This window comes from Cydia fagiglandana, chromosome 12 (assembly GCF_963556715.1).
Source record: "Cydia fagiglandana chromosome 12, ilCydFagi1.1, whole genome shotgun sequence".
In the NCBI taxonomy this organism is placed as follows: domain Eukaryota; kingdom Metazoa; phylum Arthropoda; class Insecta; order Lepidoptera; family Tortricidae; genus Cydia; species Cydia fagiglandana.
Genome location: NC_085943.1, coordinates 17,665,665 through 17,688,343, shown reverse-complemented (window position 1 = coordinate 17,688,343; position 22,679 = coordinate 17,665,665).

Genomic DNA, 22,679 nt, shown 5'->3' with positions numbered 1-22,679 from the left:
CACCCACAAAATGGACGGACGACCTTGTTAAGGCCGCCGGAAGACGCTGGATGCGGGTCGCTTCCAACCGGTACGAATGGAGGTCCAAGGGGGAGGCCTATGTTCAGCAGTGGACGTCGTATGACTGAAATGATGATGATGATGATGATGATGATGTCTAAGCACTGATCAGTGCGCACGAATTAAAATCCTTTGTTTAATACAATAGGTTTAAATTCGTTCGCACTGATCAGATCAGTGCTTAGATATACGAAGGGTTAAAGGAATAATACTTTTGACACTAACAGATCATATCATATCCTTAACAAATCCAGATCAAGTTCCTAACCCGTTATCGCAATTAGAATATGCCTCCAGGTAGGGGATACATACCTTATGGTTAATGTTTAGGTTCACTATGTTTTTAAATGTAATGTAATAATTTAAACACATTTTACGCAGGTACGTTTTTTAATGTTACCTGCTCCTAAATTCAATTTTCCTCGAACGAGTATTACAGCCGTTCAAAATCCCAATAAAATATTTGCAATAATTGAAATCGCAATTGTATTATTTCTCGCAACGAAGGCCTATAGGCAAAAAGAATCCATTGTTCGCAATTTGCAATCTGCCGCTTGCTTTATTATATCTACTACTTATTTTTTAAATCTCTTATGTTATGACAACTGACATGAAGATGATAGTCTTAGACTCCACGAAATAAGGTTGTAAGTCGAAGGAAAAATAAAGAGAGATACAATTTTAATGAAGTAAGGGTTTCGTCGAGATTCATTCGGAACAATTTTACATTGATTGGTTATAGCTGAAACGCTTATAGCTGCGCCAGTATAAAGAAGGTATTTCATTTTGCCAAACGTAATATAACACGATTTATTGAAAGCAGAGGAGTGCCATGAGGTATTTTTATGAATTCGAGCTATTGTTGAAATGTTTGTATTTTTTATTGTATTCCGTTTGGTATTTGAAATAGGACCAACATTATTTGTTTCACTAACGAATAACAATACGTTTAATTAGATATTTCTCAAAAAAAATCTGGAAGTGGCACTAATTTATGATTGATACCTTAAAGAAATGTTTATTCTTCGAATTAGTCAATGATTGAGTCATAATGTCATAGTCTGTCACAAAATAAAATATTTTGACAATGGCAAAACGCCTTTCTGGTTATAATTTAAAATACTTTAATATCTCCTTTTGCCTAAAATATTTAGTTATCATTTTAATACTACCCACCGTTGCAAGTCTAGCATTAACCGGAGAATATTAGAATATTATAATCTGAGAATCCATTTCATACATCTATCAAAATTTCCACATCGAAATCCATTACTACATCCTTGTCTAACATATACAGAGAGAGTGAACCAGAACTCCTGGTAAGGTCGATTTGAGATATGTAGTTAAAGCGGCTACATATAACGGCGGCATTTTGCCAACGCGCTTGCACTAAAGCCACAGAAAATATAAAAGTACGGAATAAGACTTATAGTAAACCATAGAATTCCATTCGTTATTAAATAGGATTTCAGTCAAAACTAATTCTGACTTTCTTTCGGATATAAGTTCCGAAAAAGTTATTGATCAAGCTGGGTTGTTTTTAAACTTTAATTAAACTTTTACTATGCTACATTGAGAAAGCCTGTTGTGGATTACATCTTTTGTAAGTAGATGACGAAGCCTGTATATGATTTGCTTTTAATTTGTTTGCACTTGATGAAGCCTGCGTTGCTGATAACAAAACTATGGATGGACTTTCTTTCCTGGATGTTTATGGATGTTTATACCGTGTAAACAAAAATCAAATAGAAAATAAATGTACGTAAATAAATGTCCTCCTCATCGATTTCGATGACGTCGACGTCAGAAATAACGGATTACGCCTATTATGGGCCCGACTGTGGCTGGCCAGGCCGAATTTGTTCTTAAAGACTCTTGTGCAGGTGTTAGAATAGAGTTGGCCAGACGCGTTGTACTTATACGCATAAGAGGGTCTGAAAGGTTTAGAATTGATAAAAATTAATTTGTTGCCTCGTAAAACTACTGCAATGTCACAATTTCTGTGTCAGAGCCGTCTTTATTACAGACATTTACAAATTCGCGCCTCTGCCGATGTCACAATTTTGTACAGCTGTCACACATATTCTCGTTACTGGCTTTTTAGCTAGTTCTGCAAAATTAGCCTCCGCAGGCTTTTTTATGGTTTTTTGCATGCTGCGGGTTTTAGCATGGATGTGTTTCGGTACTTTAACACTTTTGCTTACAGGAAAATATTTATTTCTGACTTTAATGGATCTGAATCTATCAGTTTTATTTACTTAAGTAGGTATTTATACTAATTTATAGTTAGATCAAGATAAGTCTGCAACGATTTTGATAGCACACGCAGTGCAAGTATTATTTTAAACGTCAACTTAGTTTGACTGTAGAAGTGCACTCTCATTAAAATGATCGTATTATAGGTAGAGGCATTCCGTCACATCGCATAGCTTTCGGCACACAATATGCCTTTGTACACAAACGTATTCCTTACCTGTTCTATTGAATAGGTACGTCTGTGTCGTAACAGGTATATCCTGGATATTAATACATATATTAATTCAGCGAACGTGTCTATAATATCTTAGCTATTGCGTCTGACAATATATTAATTTCCAGTGTTGGAGGCTTTAATTAAAAATGCTCCAAGGTATGTTCGAGACGGCCAAGCCGTGGTTATTAATTAATACTTATTTACGAGTAACAAGTTAATATTCATGACGTTATTCATAAACACTTGTTCAGTTTAACAAGCCTTTGATAATCGTTATTAGAGATGCAACGGATAGTTGTTTGGCCGGATATTCGGCCAGCGGAAATATACCTACATTTCGGTTTTGCAGCTGCACATTCTGCAGGTTTGACCTGTTTCCTAGTGAACGTTCGCGCGGACTCTTTTCTAGGTTCGAAATGAGTGCGCGTGCAAGGCAGTGGAATGATTAAATTGTTTTAAAATAATAAACAAGCACGATTATGATCAAGGCTATTTCTTAAATCCAATTAGTTTACTCCGAAATCAAGCAATTTTACTATCCGGTATCCGGCCGGATAGTAGGACACTATACGGTATCCGGCCGATTATTAAAATCATGGCCGGATAGGCCGGATACCGGATAGTAACCGAATATCCGGTGCATCTCTAATCGTTATTCCTTATCTGTCATTTTATAATTTGTTTGTTAGAAAGAGAGATAAAATTTAACATAGGTTTGCTAGGTTTTATTAGTAAGGCCCACTTGCACCATTCCACTAACCCGGGGTTAACCGGTTAAATCTGGAGTTTCCATGGTTACCCATACAATTTGACACTAGGTTAACGGTTTAACCGCTTAACCCTGGGTAAGTGGAATGGTGTAAGTGGGCCTAAGAGGGTTATGTTGTACCTATATGTTGCGATTTACGACTGTTAGGTACTTAAGATTTTAAAACGTTACTACCTACCTATTTTTGGATTTGTATTTAAATTTTTCGTTTACTAGAAGTAGTAACTTTTAAAACCTAATAGGTAAAAGGCAAAAGGGTTCCCCGTTTCATGGGGAAAATTCCTTTAGCCCAACTGATCGTCATGAAAAAAACTAATTTCAAACAAACATCTGATCTGATGCAAGTAGGTATATATACCCTTTGATTATAGATTCTATCCATAGATTGTCTGGAAGCGATCCCTTTTTAGCAATAAAATCGCCGGTGTTGCTATTTTCTTTCTGTATTTTTTTGTTTAATGAGGTGTGCAATAAAGAACATTAGTACTGTATTGTATTGTACAACTTTATGAAAGCGCAGTGTTATTTCCCACACTTAAAATACTGCCCTGCTAAGCCGAAAAGCGCTATCTCAATAACAAATGATTTTGAAAATGGAATTTTCAGTTATAAAAACTAAAGTATAAATTTGCAATGGATTTTCTTTTGAGATAGCTCCACTCGGCTTAGCAGGGCAGAATAGGTAGGTAGTTATAATTACTGAAATCCTCATTATTTATGAAATGTCTTTTATCGCCACAAGATATAAAATAAATGAGGAATTTAACTGCCAAAGTTCCTCCTATGCAGATATGTTTAACAGAGTTACAACATTCTGAAATACCCATTTATATACAAGTGCAAGTCGGATTCGCGCACGCGGGCTTCCGTACCATTACGCAAAAAACGGCAAGAAAATCAAGTTTGTAGTATTGGAGCCCCACTTAGAAATTTGTTTTGTTTAGTTTTTAGTATTTATTGTTATAGCGGCAACAGAAATACATCATAAGCTATCACGGTTCATGAGTAACCCTGACATAGCCTGGTATAGCCTGGTGACAGACAGACGGACAGACAGACCGATGCGGAGTCTTAGTAATAGCGTTCCGTTTTTACCCTTTGGGTACGGAACCTTAAAAACAAATCTTTGTCTCTCTGTTTGTCCAACTTATATAGTTATAGCACTTATAGCCATATTACAGATATGTTTAGTGCAACAATTTCCAGACCGTTCTACTTGTTATGGCTTCTCTACTGAAATAGCAATATCACTTGCTCCCTCTAACGCATAAATGCGTCCCTTGGAATAGCCGGCGTTGGCCCATTGTGTAGAGGAGCCTTTAGGTAGGTACCTATATTGAAACATTTTGTTCACACACAACACACGTGGCCTTTATGTAGCTATTCAGTAAATCATTGCGGCGTGTGCTGGGCGGTCCGGAATTCGTAAACAATGTAAACAGTTTTTCGATTTACTTGTTTTTCACTAGTTTGCGCTTTGGCAAATATATACATCCAATCAACCATTGCAAGTTTGATAACTGTTATTTTAAATCGTCTATATTGATAGTTTATTTTTGACTACCTATCTATACTGAAACGAATGTCGCTCGCTGTAAAGGCTACGGTTTTTTGCTGTGAGAAGAAAACCCAATTTCACTATGATACCTCTTTCGCAAAAAGCTACAGGTGTTTTAAATAAAATTGCGATTGAAAGGTAGTTTTAATCTATCTGAATAGACACAAACAAAATAATATATTCTTATAACTACTATATAAGAGGGACTATCTGCGCCAGGGATAGATAACATTCAGGCACTTAAATGTCTACCATTTGTACTTGTACAATGTTTTTTTAAATATATTTAGCTTAAATAAATGCATTAAGTTCAGAACACTGTTACAATAAAAACAGTCTTATCTTCTAGATAATACTAAACTTGCTTTGAAGTAGAGATGCCACGAATATTTGGCAACTATTCGGTATTCGGCCTATTCGCCCACTTTGCCGAATATTCGGTATTCGGCTGAATTAGGCTTAGTAATTGGACCGAATACCAAATATATGTTGTAACTACCTAAAAAGAAAAATCACACAATAAAAATAGCTAACCAAAAACTAGGTCTATTTAATATTTTAAATGTATTCTTGGAAAGTTGTTAAATACGAATACCCTTTTTTGAGCTTTGTTGAGAACTAAATATTTTATTCTTACATATTATTTTTTTATTATTATTAAAATTAGATAATTTGATTGACTACATATATTTACATTAATTATTCTGTTCAACAAAAATTATATCTTAGCAAGCTTTGTGCCTTGTTGGCAAACAATTTTCATAATAATTGTAACTCAAATTGTCCGCATGTCATGATGAATATTCGTTCGCCGAATATTTGGCGCTTCGGCCATGAGAGGAGCCGAATATTCAATAGATATTTGGCAAAAAAAGAGATGGTCTGCTTAGAAGTTTACGAGTACGCTTCTTTGAAACGAGACTTAGTGGAAATTTTCCCCTACTCCGCGTTATTTTTACACGACTGCCCAAACAAAAAGAGTGTATTGTGTTCAGCGTTCATGTTTGTATGTATGTGAGTTTCTTTATTCCACCATAACTTCTGAATGCCTTAAGAGCGCTCTTACAAGAAAAGTCGAAATAATGCAAAATTGATGATACTAGTCGACGAAATTCAGGACTTTGTGCTCATTATTAGAAACAATGAGTACTTGTTCCAGTAAAAGCGTATTCTTATCTTTTTAAATATCGTTGTAAATATTAGAAAAAGGACTTATTAAATTAGTAATGAATTTTTTTCCGATGGTCGTTTCCGAAAAACCCCGTGAAGCACTGAACGGCAAGCTCTTATTTGGAAATGTTGAGAAGTTTACTCTGCTAAACCTGGCTATTTTGTATTACTAATACCCTGTACTTTAGGCATATCAAACGATATTTTTCCTACATACCTTTGAGAAAGAGAAAATCAAAGTAAAACGAACTCAATTTTCTCTCCGAAACAAGTGTCAATTTCTACGAAAATCTACTTAATATCGAAGTCATTTTCATACTCAAGCAATCTGCAACGTTTGCTTATACTGTTGGTATACATTAGTGTTTATGAAATTCTACTATAATTTTTTGGCAATTTTTTGAAAACTACTCTATATTACCGATGACGCGCGCTCGCCAGCTCAGTGCCGCGGCAGAGCTTGTACAGGCAGGACGTGTGTCGGTCGGCTCCGCACATTTTCAACGGCGACGACGAGGTTTTTTATCATTGTGTGCGGCGGGCGCCGTGTAAAACGCTATACTGTGTGCGTGTAAACCGCAACGAGAGACTTTGATCCTAGCACTGTTTTTATAGTATTATAATTAATAATGGTACAGTTTAATAAACTACCGGACAGGATTAAAAATATTTGAAACGACCTGACATTCTATATGTATTTATTTGACTCAAGATAGTACTCAGGGTCTGATGATGGAGCCGGAAGGTGGTCACCGGTACCAATCAACCATGCAACTAAACCACTTCGTGTTTGGGCACGTTTGATTCGGCTCAACAAGATCTTTGACACAAGATAGTACTCAGGGTCTGATGATGGAGCCGGAAGGTGGTCACCAGTACCAGTCAACCATGCAACTAAACCACTTCGTGTTTAGGCTCGTTTGATTCGTCTCAACAAGATCTTTGACACAAGATAGTACTCAGTGTCTGATGATGGAGCCGGAATGTGGTCACCGGTACTAATCAACCATGCAACTAAACCATTTCGTGTTTGGGCTCGTTTGATTCGTCTCAACAAGATCTTTGACACAAGATAGTACTCCGGGTCTGATGATGGAGCCGGAATGTGGTCACCGGTACTAATCAACCATGCAACTAAACCATTTCGTGTTTGGGCTCGTTTGATTCGTCTCAACAAGATCTTTGACACAAGATAGTACTCAGGGTCTGATGATGGAGACGGAAGGTGGTCACCGGTACCAATCAACCATGCAACTAAACCACTTCGTGTTTGGGCTCGTTTGATTCGTCTCAACAAGATCTTTGACACAAGATAGTACTCAGGGTCTGATGATGGAGCCGGAAGGTGGTCACCGGTACAAATCAACCATGCAACTAAACCACTTCGTGTTTGGGCACGTTTGATTCGGCTCAACAAGATCTTTGACACAAGATAGTACTCAGGGTCTGATGATGGAGCCGGAAGGTGGTCACCAGTACCAGTCAACCATGCAACTAAACCACTTCGTGTTTAGGCTCGTTTTATTCGTCTCAACAAGATCTTTGACACAAGATAGTACTCAGAGTCTGATGATGGAGCCGGAATGTGGTCACCGGTACTAATCAACCATGCAACTAAACCATTTCGTGTTTGGGCTCGTTTGATTCGGCTCAACAAGATCTTTGACACAAGATAGTACTCAGGGTCTGATGATGGAGCCGGAAGGTGGTCACCAGTACCAGTCAACCATGCAACTAAACCACTTCGTGTTTAGGCTCGTTTTATTCGTCTCAACAAGATCTTTGACACAAGATAGTACTCAGGGTCTGATGATGGAGCTGGAAGGTGGTCACCGGTACCAATCAACCATGCAACTAAACCACTTCGTGTTTAGGCTCGTTTTATTCGTCTCAACAAGATCTTTGACACAAGATAGTACTCAGGGTCTGATGATGGAGCCGGAAGGTGGTCACCGGTACCAATCAACCATGCAACTAAACCACTTCGTGTTTGGGCTCGTTTTATTCGTCTCAACAAGATCTTTGACACAAGATAGTACTCAGGGTCTGATGATGGAGCCGGAATGTGGTCACCGGTACTAATCAACCATGCAACTAAACCATTTCGTGTTTGGGCTCGTTTGATTCGTCTCAACAAGATCTTTGACACAAGATAGTACTCAGGGTCTGATGATGGAGCCGGAATGTGGTCACCGGTACTAATCAACCATGCAACTAAACCATTTCGTGTTTGGGCTCGTTTGATTCGTCTCAACAAGATCTTTGACACAAGATAGTACTCAGGGTCTGATGATGGAGCCGGAAGGTGGTCACCGGTACCAATCAACCATGCAACTAAACCACTTCGTGTTTAGGCTCGTTTTATTCGTCTCAACAAGATCTTTGTCACAAGATAGTACTCAGGGTCTGATGATGGAGCCGGAAGGTGGTCACCGGTACCAATCAACCATGCAACTAAACCACTTCGTGTTTAGGCTCGTTTGATTCGTCTCAACAAGATCTTTGACACAAGATAGTACTCAGGGTCTGATGATGGAGCCGGAAGGTGGTCACCGGTACCAATCAACCATGCAACTAAACCACTTCGTGTTTAGGCTTGTTTTATTCGTCTCAACAAGATCTTTGTCACAAGATAGTACTCAGGGTCTGATGATGGAGCCGGAAGGTGGTCACCGGTACCAATCAACCATGCAACTAAACCACTTCGTGTTTAGGCTCGTTTTATTCGTCTCAACAAGATCTTTGACACAAGATAGTACTCAGAGTCTGATGATGGAGCCGGAATGTGGCCACCGGTACTAATCAACCATGCAACTAAACCATTTCGTGTTTGGGCTCGTTTGATTCGTCTCAACAAGATCTTTGACACAAGATAGTACTCAGGGTCTGATGATGGAGCCGGAAGGTGGTCACCGGTACCAATCAACCATGCAACTAAACCACTTCGTGTTTGGGCTCGTTTGATTCGTCTCAACAAGATCTTTGATACAAGATAGTACTCAGGGTCTGATGATGGAGCCGGAAGGTGGTCACCGGTACCAATCAACCATGCAACTAAACCACTTCGTGTTTAGGCTCGTTTTATTCGTCTCAACAAGATCTTTGACACAAGATAGTACTCAGGGTCTGATGATGGAGCCGAAAGGTGGTCACCGGTACCAATCAACCGTGCAACGAAACCACTTCGTGTTTAGGCTCGTTTTATTCGTCTCAACAAGATCTTTGACACAAGATAGTACTCAGGATCTGATGATGGAGCCGGAAGGTGGTCACCGGTACCAATCAACCATGCAACTAAATCACTTCGTGTTTGGGCTCGTTTGATTAGTCTCAACAAGATCTTTGACACTGAAGATACACAAGGTTTTATTATGGAGCTGAAAGGTGGCCACGGGTACCAGTCTATCATGTAACTGAACCACTTCGTGTTTAGGCACGTTTTATTCATCTCAACAAGATCTTTGACACAAGATAGTACTCAGGATCTGATGATGGAGCTCGAAGGTGGCGACGGGTACCTACCTGTCTATCATGCAGTGTTGGCATCAATCTGAACTAAATCAATCCGGATTGATCAATCGAATTGACGCGTCAATCCGAATTGATCAATCCGAATTGATCAATTCGAATTTATTTAATTCTGATTGACGCGTCAATCCGATTGAATCAATTGGAATTAACGCATCAATCCTCAATTCAGATTAAATCAATTCTCAATCTAGATTAACCTAGGGTGCCTTTCCCTTCCCTAAGATTAGTTTTCAAAGGTGTCCTTTTTAGGGACTTACTTACTGGACTTAAAGTCGATATCTGAGGTTCCCAGAGGTTCGAAAACATGTTCCTGATGTCAGTATTGACTGATGTCCCTTTTAGGGACATTTTTCGAAATTGGCCAATTACGTTCATATTCGTAATCGATGTCGACCATAGGTCCCGAAAAATGTTTCTGACGTCAGTATTGAAGGATGTCCCTTCCATTTCGGGACATTTTTTTAAATTGATCGTTGGCACTTTAAAACGATATCTGAGATTTCCAAAGGTTCCGTAACATGTTTCCGACGGCAATACAGACGGAGTTTCCTTTTTTTTCTGGACAATTATGGGACATTTCTTTCAATTAACCGATTGCGTTCAATATCGATATCTGAGGTGCCCAAAGGTTTCGAAACATGTTTCTGACGGCAATACCGAGAAATGACCTTTTTTCAGCAGGGTGGCGTAATGCAGGTAGTAAAGTAAGTACTCGGCTAAAGTGTAGAATCTAAATATTGCCGTTAAACCATATTTTGCACCTCAGATATCGATTTTGAATGCAATCAGTCACTTTCAAAGAATGTCACTAAAATGTCCCAAAACAGGACACCTTTCAATATTGCAGTTGAAAAAATGTTTAGAAACCTCTGTTTACCTCAGATATCGATTTTAAACGCAATCGGGTAATTTCTAGAAATGTCCCAAAAAAGGACATCTCTCAATATTTCCCTTGGAAACAAGTTTCGAAACCTTTGGGCACCTCAGATATCGATTTTGAACGCTATCGGTTAATTTCAAGGAAAGTCCCGAAAATGTTCCAAAAAGGACATCCTTCATATAGCCGTCGGAAACATTGCGGAACCTTTGGTAAACTCAGACACCGCTTTTGAACGCATTTGGTCAGTTTCACAAAAATGGCCTAAATAAAAAGGACATTAGGTGGGTACATACAAAGTATAATCGTCAATCCGAATTGACGATTGAGGATTGACCGATCAATTCGAATTAACGATTAGTAATCGTCAATCTTCAATCAGTAGATTTAGAATTAGTTTCGTCAATCGTCAATTCGAATTGATCGGTCAGTTCTCAATCGTCAATCGTCAATTCGAATTGATTTTTTGCCAACACTCCTATAATGTAACTGAACCACTTCGTGTTTGGGCTCGTTTGATTCGTCGCAACAAGATCTTTGACACAAGACAGTACTCAGGGTCTGATGATGGAGCTGGAAGGTGGTCACCGGTACCAATCAACCATGCAACTAAACCACTTCGTGTTTGGTTTATTACCTAGTGTCAAAGATCTTGTTGAGACGAATCAAACGAGCCTAAACACGAAGTGGTTTAGTTGCATGGTTGATTGGTACCGGTGACCACCTTCCAGCTCCATCATCAGACCCTGAGTACTGTCTTGTGTCAAAGATCTTGTTGAGACGAATCAAACGAGCCCAAACACGAAATTGTTTAGTTACATGAGACTGGTACCCGTGGCCACCTTCCAGCTCCATCATCAGACCTTGTGTATCTTCAGTGTCAAAGAACTTGTTGAGACGAATCAAACGAGCCCAAACACGAAGTGGTTTAGTTACATGATACACTGGTACCCGTGGCCACCTTCCAGCTCCATCATCAGACCCTGTGTATCTTCAGTTTCTTGTAACTTGTTTCTTGTAAATAAGCGAGTACCTATAATTTCTTTCGAGTAATATACGTTCATAAATACGAGTATGGGGCTATTCATAAATGACGTCGTTTCAAATGGGAGGAGGGGGGGGGGGTCTGGACATCGGATGATGGTAGCATGACGTAGGAGGAAACAGAGTCATCCGAAGCATGATTTTTGGATGATTTGAGGGATGGGGGGGTCAAAAATAGATGACGTAATTTATGAACAGCCCCTATGTACATTTGCACTGCATTTAGTATTTTCGTACTTACCAAATAACAGTTTTAGGACTTTATAAGTTAAGTACAGTTAGTGTTGTTATGGTTGATTTCAATATGCTTCGCGAAGGATCAAGAATGTTTAATCCATCATTGTAGTGCGAGTGTGGTAGAAGGGATCGGAATACTGAGCTCGCACGGCCTGCCGCAGCACGTAAAATACCTAAACTCGCTCAACCCCGAAATGTAATAGCACTCTTAACCGATTTAGATGTATGATATGTCATTAGAATCCTTACGTCATCCCGGGTGACATAGGCTATATGACGTCATTATAAAAACAATATGGCGGACGTAATACACAATATTGCGTGACATTTAGAAAAAAAAATCTTGCAAACCTATCGAGTGGGGTCTCAAAATGAAGAGCTTTGAAAGGCGATTTAAAATATATATGCAACATACGCGCTTAAATCTTATTTTGGTTAAATAAGGATTTACAAAATGTGCTAAGAAAAATAAATTCTTCTATCTTATTTAGTGAGCTATCAAATAAAAGCGTATTTACCGCTGATCATAAAAATATATACAAATCATCCATATGACTTGTATAGGTATATTTTTATAAAGTAATTTTAGGAACTAAATCGCCCTATTGAAATCTAAACGTGTGAACTTCGATTTAAGCGATAGGGTTTGAATAATACTAAATGAGTCGGGCATAGCACGACATACGTGGCGCGCTGCACGTGGTCCAAAACCAGGCGCCTTCGACCTTCTCATACTAAAAGAGTCGGGCGTAGCCCGACGTTGTGACACGTTTTACGCTTACCAAAGCCGGGCGCCTTCGGCGCCCTCATACTCAAAGCGTCGGGTGTAGCCCGACTTACGTGGCGCGCTGTACGCTTACCAAACCCGGGCGCCGTCGGCGTCCTCATACTCAAAGCAGCCCGACGTACGTGGCGCGCTGTATGCGTTCCAAAACCGGGCGCCTTCGGCGCCCTCATACTGAAAGAGTCGGGCGTAGCCTGACGTACGTCACACGCTGTAGGTACTCAAAGCGTCGGGCTTAGCCCGACGTATATGGCGCGCTGTACGCGTTCCAAAGTCGTGGCGCCCTCATACTAAGAGAGTTGGGCGTAGCCCGACGTACGTGACATGCTGTACGCTTACCATATCCGGGCGCCTTTGGCGCCCTCATAGTTAAAGCGTGGCCGTAGATCGAACTCCGCGTAAAGCCGAAGGCCCGGAGCGTCCGACAGGTACGCGCTTTCTACAATTTCTCCTAGTATCATAATTGAGAAGTCGCAATTCCACGCAAGGCTGAAGACCGAGCTGCGGGAGGTTAGTACTCGCGGAACTTGGTCAGATATTTGAAGAAATTGCAGGAATTGCTAGAATCCCTAGCCCTTCAACTTACGCGGAGGTCGGTCTTCAGCTTATGTATTTTAACACATGTACCTACAGTGGTTTTGTGTTTCACCGCTAACGTCCCGCAGCTTAGCCTTCAGCCTCGCGTAGAAACTCGCTTCTCTTGGACGCTTTGGGTGTTCGGCCCTACGCAGAGCTCGGCATTCAGCCATCTAGTCTGTCAGGGCTACCTACTTTTATTTGGAAGTTCATCATTTGAATGTAGGTAGGTACCAGTGGCGGCGCGTCCATAAAAGCCGATTCCCACCAGCTTGCCTGTTTTTGGACGTTTGAGCAGAGTTGTAAAGGAAATATGTAAGCCTAATTAGCCCCGGCTTGCCTATGGATATGTTTGTCGCGCCGCCACTGGTAGGTACTAACACTTAAAGATATTAGCGTTGAATAGGCCCTTTTACATACAGTCTGTCATTATTGATCTTTGAATTGGTGCTATTTTGCCAAAGGCCATGTGTGCGTCGTCGTGCTGAAGTTGCGACGAAGATAATTGGATCAAAAACTTTTTTAGTGACAGTTAAAATTATGAGTCTTTATTGTGGACCTTCAAACCCTCATGGCCATTATAATTCAAAATTCCACTTCTTTTTATTAAGAAGTTAAGAAGCTATATTTAATATCAAATATCAAATGTCCCAAATTGTGATGTGTCAAATGTCCAAAATCCACAGAAAAGACGCCCGTAATAAGTGTGTCTCTGCCTTTAGAAGGTCCCAGTCCTAGGAGCTAATACCTATCCACATAAAAAGAACTTTGTTGACAAACTAAATGGCCGGGGGAAATCCTTATAAATGATAGTTTTACTTAGTTTTTTTACTAAAATGTTTAAAATAAAATAAATTAACTAAAAAATTAAAAACACGACTGCTGCATTTTAAATCGAACTGAAAAGCTAAAAATAATGTTAATATGTTAGTCACATAATTTTATGAATCTAAATTGGAATGTAAATATACACTCACGGTCATTCACAGTAAGTACAAAGGGCTATGTACATTAATGACCGTGACTGTAGGTATACGTGTACATTTAATTTCAATTGCAGTCGGGGGACCTTTTGATTGAGATGCACTTAGGTACATCAAGGTCCCCCGACTGTAATTGAAATTAAATGTACATGTACCTACAGTCACGGACATAAATGTACATAGCCCTTTGTACTTACTGTGAATGACCGTGAGTGTATATTTACATTCCAATTTAGATTCATAAAATTATGTGACTAACATATTAACATTATTTTTAGCTTTTCAGTTCGATTTAAAATGCAGCAGTCGTGTTTTTAATTTTTTAGTTAATTTATTTTATTTAAAGTAATAGGTGCTCATCAATCGTAGACGCAATTTGAGTGCGCGTGAGTCTTGGTAAAAGAGCTTAAGTGTCGCCTTTTACGGTAAAATTAATGACGAACATACACATGTCGTGTATTTAAGTACTTCTAAAATTATAAGTTATTGCCCGGTTACTTATTTGGGTTATAACTGATTAAGCAATATAATAAAACATATCGAACGATTTTGTATCAAATTGTATTACCTACTTAGGTTTTATGTAACTGTAAAGTGGATAACCAAAACATCTGAAAACCAAACCATTATAAAATAAGTCATAAAATTACGATTAGGTAAGTATGTTTTCTGTTTCAAATACATACGTATTTAATTTGTATGCCGAACGTGCAACGATATCTTCATTGAACAAATTAAATTTAATTGCCTAAAAATCGATTGAAAAATATATTCAACTTTATACAGAAGGGACACAGAACGTCAAGGGCACTCGAAGTGGAAAATCACTGGCCATGGAATTCCGGGCTTGTGAAGAATCGAGGGTGCTCCTGCCATCCAAGAGGGTGTCCCTAATGGGGAGAGTACTACACTGGCTCTGTGATATAATGTCACATGTAGCATGTAAAGTGTTTGAAGCTAAGCCGTTTTACTCAAGCATTCGAATACAGTGGTCGCCTTACACAAAGTGGCGTAAGAGACGTGTTTTGTAATTCAAAATGTGTCTTTTTATATAGCAGGATATATAGCCCTGAAGACTGTCCACTCTTGGACATCTTAATCGGGTCGCCGATCCTGAGAGAATCCAGTTTATACTTTTCGAGGGTTCTTCAACATAATTACTCTTGATACCGCCAAATTTTTTTATGACGAGGCTCCAATTTGTTTTTCAAAGTTCAACGGCTAATTTTTTAGGGTTCCGTACCCAAAGAGTAAAAATGGGACCCTATTACTCCACTGTCTGTCTGTCCGTTTGTCCGTCCATCCGTCAGTCTGTCTGCCACCAGGCTGTATTTCATGAACCATGATAGCCAGACAGTTGAAATTTTCACAGACGATGTATTTCTGTTGCCGTTATAACAACAAATACTAAAAAGTACGGAACCCTCGGTGAGCGAGTCCGACTCGGTCTTGTCCGGTTTTTTGTATACAACGTCGGTGACCAATACTTGCGAACCCAGGGGTGTCACATGCGCTTGACCGACCTTAAAAAAACAAAAATCTTTTAATCAGAAACTTTCTCAGTTCCTATTGTCCATACCTCGAAAATTGATACCTATGACCAAAGAAAATATGTAGATAGTATAGAGGGCTATTGCCAAAGTAAATTTTGTAGTCACGGTGCATTTACTGCCATTTATCGACACACGATTGAAACTTAAAATAAAATTGAAAATGTATAAATTAATCAAAATATGTTTACGGAAAAATTATTTTTGTTTGTTTGTTTGTTCTTTATTTTAATTTTTATTGTTCCATACTGACCCATGTTCTTTCACTGATATGTGTTAAACTTGTTAAATATCAAACGGTGTCGTCAACGCCATCTAGCCGAGAATAGGCCAAAGGTATATGGCGCCATCTATTCGAGAATGACTTTTTCTTGATTTCCGAGGCACGTTTTTATCTTAGACTTTATTTATCTTATACGCAGTTATATATATCTCTGCTATGACCAATCGAAGCGCTCGTTTTAAATTACTTTAAGTAAAATATTTTTCATATCTTTGTTTTTTTCTAAAAAGGGTCCAATAATCCCTTTCGCGGTGCTTGATCCCAGATGACACCCATTTTGTGCCATTTCGCATAGGATAAATACTTCATGATTTATGAGACAAGTATATATATTATATCATAAAAATAATGGTTGCTTCTTGTATATTTTAGAGTACTACATAACAGTATAAGTATAATACATAATTTTGCAATATAAACAGCGCTCTTAAAAAAGTACATCATTAAAACTAATTACATTATTAAACACATTTAATCGATTCTGACCCGATATTCGGAGTCGGAGCGGTGGTGGCCGAGTGGATATGACGCCCGAGTTTCAATCCGGATATCGCGGGTCCAAATCCTGGCTCGTACCAATGAGTTTTTCGGAACTTATGTACGAAATATCATTTGATATTTACCAGTCGCTTTTCGGTGAAGGAAAACATCGTGAGGAAACCTGCATACATCTGCGAAGAAATTCAAAAGGTGTATGTGAAGTCCCCAATCCGCATTGGGCTAGCGTGGGGACTATAGCCCAAGCCCTCTCGCGCATGAGAGGAGGCCTGTGCCCAGCAGTGGGACGTATATAGGCTGAATTGTAGTGGTGGTGGACCCGATATTCTGATTGCGTAGATCAAATGAACAAAAAGAATCATTACTAAGAAATGACAGTCAAGTTGATAGAATGCCAAACAAGTGTAGATTGTTAGGTGTAGGTACACGCGACGTATTAAATGCCGTTATATATTATGTCATTTGCATGATGTACGAACATGAATGATTTCGCGAAATAGCATTTGTAAAGTAAGTATATTATACAAATATTTATATATTTTACAAAAGTCAACATATCGCAGCAACTGTAGCAAGGTAGTCAAAGCTAGCAATATGGATATAGGGACTTTGAAAACATCCATGATTTAGAAAAAAATATCAATATTTATGATAAATAGGTACACAAGTACCTAAATGCCCTTAGCTGTATTTCAACCCAGGATCTCTCACTTCGTAAGCCTGTCAATGCCCGGTTCGAACTTATACGTCAACTAGCTGTTGCCCGCGACTTCGTCCGCGTGGACTCTTATCTTGAACATTTTACATCTTGAGTAGGTAGGTACCTATAATTTTCATCGATGCAAACTTTATAATACAAATTTTTAATATAATGTTAATGCCCTTTTACCAAGTTTGAAGTTCTTAGCTTGAAAAAAAAAATGTTTGATATTCATACAAACTTTCAACTCCTTTTGCACCACGTTAGGGAATGAATTTTCAAAAACGCTGAAATTAGTTTTCTTGTAATTTAATTTAATAACTTTTCGCAAAGTTTCAAGTTCCTAGCTTAAAATAAAATTTGCACCCCAAGACGAATTTTCAAAAAACGTTGCAATAACTTTTTTTTGTAATCAGCTTTTACGTCTTTCTAAGAAGTTTCAGAGCATTTGTAGTGGATTCAAACTTTCAACCCCTTTTTAACCCTGTTAGGGGATGAATTTTACAAAACACTGAAATGACTATTCCTGTCTTTTAATAATATCCCCAAATACAAAGATTCAAGTCCCGCGTTCGAAAAAAATTTTGATATCCATACAAACTTTCAACCCCTTTATCACCACCTTAGGGGATGAATTTTCCAAAACGCTGAAATTATTTTTCTTATATTTTAATAATAATATATCTTTTTACAAAGTTTCTAATTCCTAGCTTAAAATAAAACTTGAACCCCATACAAACTTTCATCCCCTTTTTAACCCCCTTAAGAATTGAATTTCCAAAAACGTTGCAATTGCTTTTTTTTTAATCACTATAATCAGCTATTACGCCTTTCTAAGAAGTTTCAAAGCATTTGTAATGGATTCAAATTTTCAACCCCTTTTTAACCCTATTAGGGTATGAATTTTACAAAACGCTGAATTCATTTTTCCTGTCTTTTAATAATACCCCAAATACAAAGATTCAAATCCCGCGTTCGAAAAAAAATTTGCTATCCATACAAACTTTCAACCCCTTTTTCACCACCTTCGGGAATGAATTTTCGAAAACGCTGAAATTAGTTTTCTTGTATTTTAATTTAATACCTTTCTGCAAAGTTTCAAGTTCCTAGCTTAAAATAAAATTTACACCCCGAGACGAACTTTCATCCCCTTTTTAACCCCCTTAGGGGTTGAATTTCTCAAAATCGCTTCTTATCTCTTGTACACTTTATAAATGTAATCTGGTGTGCAAATTTCAACTTTCTATCTTTTGTAGTTTCGGCTCTGCGTTGATGAATCAGTCAGTCAGTCACAGGACACTTGTGCATTTATATATACAGATTAAATAACATTTGACACTGACATATCCAATCTATTACGTTTCTAGATCTATTAACTGATACATCTTAAAGTTCGAATTGGGCGGTCAGTGCGTGGAGTACCCACATAACCTACAACTCAAACACATTTTACATTATTTAGATATAATTGTGTCTTCGAACATGTAATATTTTTTTGTCATGTTCGTGAGATTATATTAAAATAAACAACGCCTCTCCAAATAATGTTTATGGGTAAATAGAAAGATAATTACTTATTCAGGTTAAATCTGTATTTTACTATACACAATATTATACATAGAATTCGAGGAAAACGAATAAAGCCATTGTGCAAAAAACAATTTCCATAAATGAAATCATAAATTTTGCAGGAGTTTTCTTGGAAATATAAATCTTCTTAACATAACATTGCGAATAAAGTAAAAAAGTCAGATTTGGCTACTTTTGAACGAGCTTTTTTTATTAATGTTATGTTTCTTAAACAATACTTTAAGAGCACGTGGGAAGCTGACCCCATTTGATTGGCATCTTTTTGCTATCATATTATGTTTCTGTATTTACTTACCTCAATTTACTTGGCCACAAATTGCAATATTATATTATATTCCACACACTATTTACCATCCATTGAAGCGTGCATAACGCTCATTGTGCTGTGCAAGCGAGTGGGTCGGTACATTAAGTAGGTAAACACACATTCGACTGATGGCATTATGATGGCTTTGTATAATATTGGCCCATGTTAAGCTCCGTTTACACTAAATTTTGCTCACCAATAACGGAAATCCGTTAAGAAACTTCTCCTTTAATATTTATTCTCCCTTGATGATTCATTCAAAAACAAAAGACAAATTGATGTTCGATATAGTTCATAAACCTTTGGTTTAGGTTTTATTAGATGCATCTGGAACAACATTGTTTTAAATGAAAGATAATTTTATTAGTCATATATTTTACTTCTTTTTTCATAAAATTTAAAACTATAAGTAATTTCTAAACCGCAAAGTAGGCTTATCCATATAATAACATTAAATAGTCAGGTATACAATAACAGGCCAGTAACACGCTTTGTATTACACCAACCAATGCTACAATGATAAAATCCGCAATATCCTTTGTAAATTTTAATGAAAACCAGTTAAAAGCCCCGCACCCGACTAATGTAACATATAAATTCTAACAATAATTACTTGTAGGTATCTTAATTAAAGCATTTAGTAACTAAAGACACTTTGTTTGTCAGTTTCTGTACAAAACAGTCTGCCGATTTTTGCGGGAGAGGGGCACGTCAAAAGTATGGCTAATTATACGTAACGTGCAAATAGCCACGTCATATAAACGTCAGTCTATACAAAAGTTTACACAATTGTGCAAGGTTTTCGGCAATGAGTAAACTCTCAAAAGCGACTCCGGTTATTAAATGCTCTAAGGTATCTTATTTTGTGAGTAACAGCTGGGGCGGTTAATGAGCACTTAAGTAAGCTGTATGTGCAAGCCACACAGATGTAAGTACTTAGTGTACTCTAAAACGAAGAAAAGCAAAGAGCGCTCAAATACATTTTAAATAATCCAACTTAAATTCCGTGTGCTAACTACAAAGTGAGCTGAAAGTACGTTTTTGTTGCACGGAAAGGAAGGTAATACAAAGAACATTAGAGAGTTAGGCTATAAATACAACTTGCGCGCCGTTACCCAAGTAAACCACTTAAGACTAACGCAAAATTAATCCGAAGATGCTGCAGTATCTGGAAGTTTCCAACAATGAGCAACATCCATCCTTACCCGTCGTTACGCAAATAGCCCACGTTTATTAATTTATTAGCTTGTGGCTGCCACTTTGCTTCTGATGTAGGATCTAGGGGAATCTTATCTTACCTATGTCCCATGTCTTCATAGCACAATTTGGCTGCATTTTTATAATTTCAATATTTGTATACAGATATAGTGCATAATTATTTTCCATAGTATTTTCACACATAACATACATAACATTTTTATTTTTGTTTTGTTTTTGTCCATTTTATGTAAACCTGTTTATGTGCAATAAAGTGACATACATACATACATACATACATTTTCACGGAAACGTGTCAAGACACTTGCTATTGTCGTTGTTGCTATCAGTCAGTCTCGGAACAAAAAGTACAGTCCGTGAGATCTTAGAAGAACCTTCGGGTCTCGGCTATAATCGGACGTAATCGTGTAATAGAAAATGACAGTTTCAATTACTTTGGTTGACGAATTAGTGGCAGTCCAACACCCAAAGAGTGCAGTCGTTTTTCTCATCTTGAACTATATAGAGCAGTTAATACCACCATAATATATTCGTTATTATTTCATTAGATATTTTTTAAATTGATTTTAATGGAGACATGTTTCAAAAAGGGTATATCTGTAAATAGTCAATTGCGGGAAATTGTATATAATGTTATAAATATGTGGCGAACCTTTTTCGGTTGCTTACCTCCGCCTGCGAAGCAGGCCGCTAAGTCGACAATTCATATTAGGTGTCACTTTGATTGTAAAAAGATTGATTCTTCTAATGTCAGAATAAATTGAATACGCTTTAGTTTTACTTGGTTAATTATTCCTTTGAATCTTAAAATAGGAGTCCCACAAATATTTTCAACCGACCGAGCGACCTCTATACCGAAGGAAGCGGCAACTTTTAAGAAGAGCGATAATTGTTTTATTGGGCTATTCTTTCTGTCACTGCTCTCCAGGCCGTTCGATCTTCAGCCATTTGTATAGTTGCCTGGAGTGAAGTCCTGGTAACGTCTTGGACCACATCTGTCCATCTTCTGGGTGTACGCCCTCTACTCATTCGCCCATCGACACTCCCAGTAATAATACGTCTTTTAATGCGTGTGCGTGCCACGTCTGATTGTATGATCGAAGAAAATCCAATATGCGATAGGTATTCTCAGCTCTATATAATTTCTTCCAGAAGCGATACATGGTGAGATGACATTCTGTTTTCAAATTTACCTCCGGTCGAAATTCAAATTCTGATTCCATTTGATTTAAATTATGACAATAAGTCTAATCGCAATATAGTTATCTAGCGAAATTTAATTTCAGAGCCTTTAGATTAGGGTTTATTTTATGTTGATGCTAATTGTCCACTTAACTTTTTACGATAACTTCAAAAAGTTTTATCAGCTATTAAGAAAGCAGAACAGCAGTATCACCTTCGTAGGTTACCGCCGATAACCGAAGTCTTTTTCTAAATTACGAAGGTTCTTCTAAGATCTCACGCACTGTACTGACGTTAACAGAAGTAGCATGACAAATACGACCGTTTCCGAGAAAATACGATGGAACACAATTATGCACTACATCAGTACTTAACTTAATTTTACTTTACGACAATCCACTTAATTCAGTAATTCCATACTAAAAATAAAAGAGCAGGTTATGACTGTGTCGATGACACGGTTTTACATACTTGAATTCTTCAACGAAAGAGGCAATGCTTTATATGATCCTATTAGATATATTTATGATTAATAAACTATGAGTTAATGTACAACCGATTTCTAGGAATTCTTTCAGGAATCATAAATTCATCAGGAATTTAGTTTAAAGTTCACAAAATATTCCACCATTTTAGTTAGTTTAGATATTTCTATGGAACCTCACTGCTTGTTAGTTGGAAACAGCCTTTGGCATTAGAGATTGCAAAATTGTAAATATTATAAATATAATAAAAATTCCCTTAAAAAACTACAGCTGCATTATTTACTAAAACGGTCGATACACGACGATACGATTTCCTGTTTTTAAGCAAGTTTTAAAAATAAATATCTTCAATAAAAAATGGTTTGATTAACTAGACAAAAATAGTGAGTGGTACCAATTTTACCAATGAAAAATCCACTCACATTTCGATCTTTGAACATGGTGATGCCGACCTGCCTATTCTTGGTGCCCAACTAACAAATCTTGTTCTGAGACGACTTCGATGTCATGAAAACTTTAATTACTTAATTGTTAAATCAGAACCAGCCTCCATAGCTACGTGCTAATAAAATTATAATCAACGTATTAGCCTTTCGATTTGTAGCTGGCCCCAAACTGCTAATCCTTTGTCTATTGTTAAGTAAACCTGCATAAAAACCAGTCACTTTAACCGGTTATTGAATTACAATTAGCCGCTCGGGGCCAGCTACAAATCGAAAGACTATACTATACGAGTATACGTGGCGCGTCTTAGCTTACAATTAACTAGATTTACCTAACGTCTTTATTAGAAAAGACGTTTCC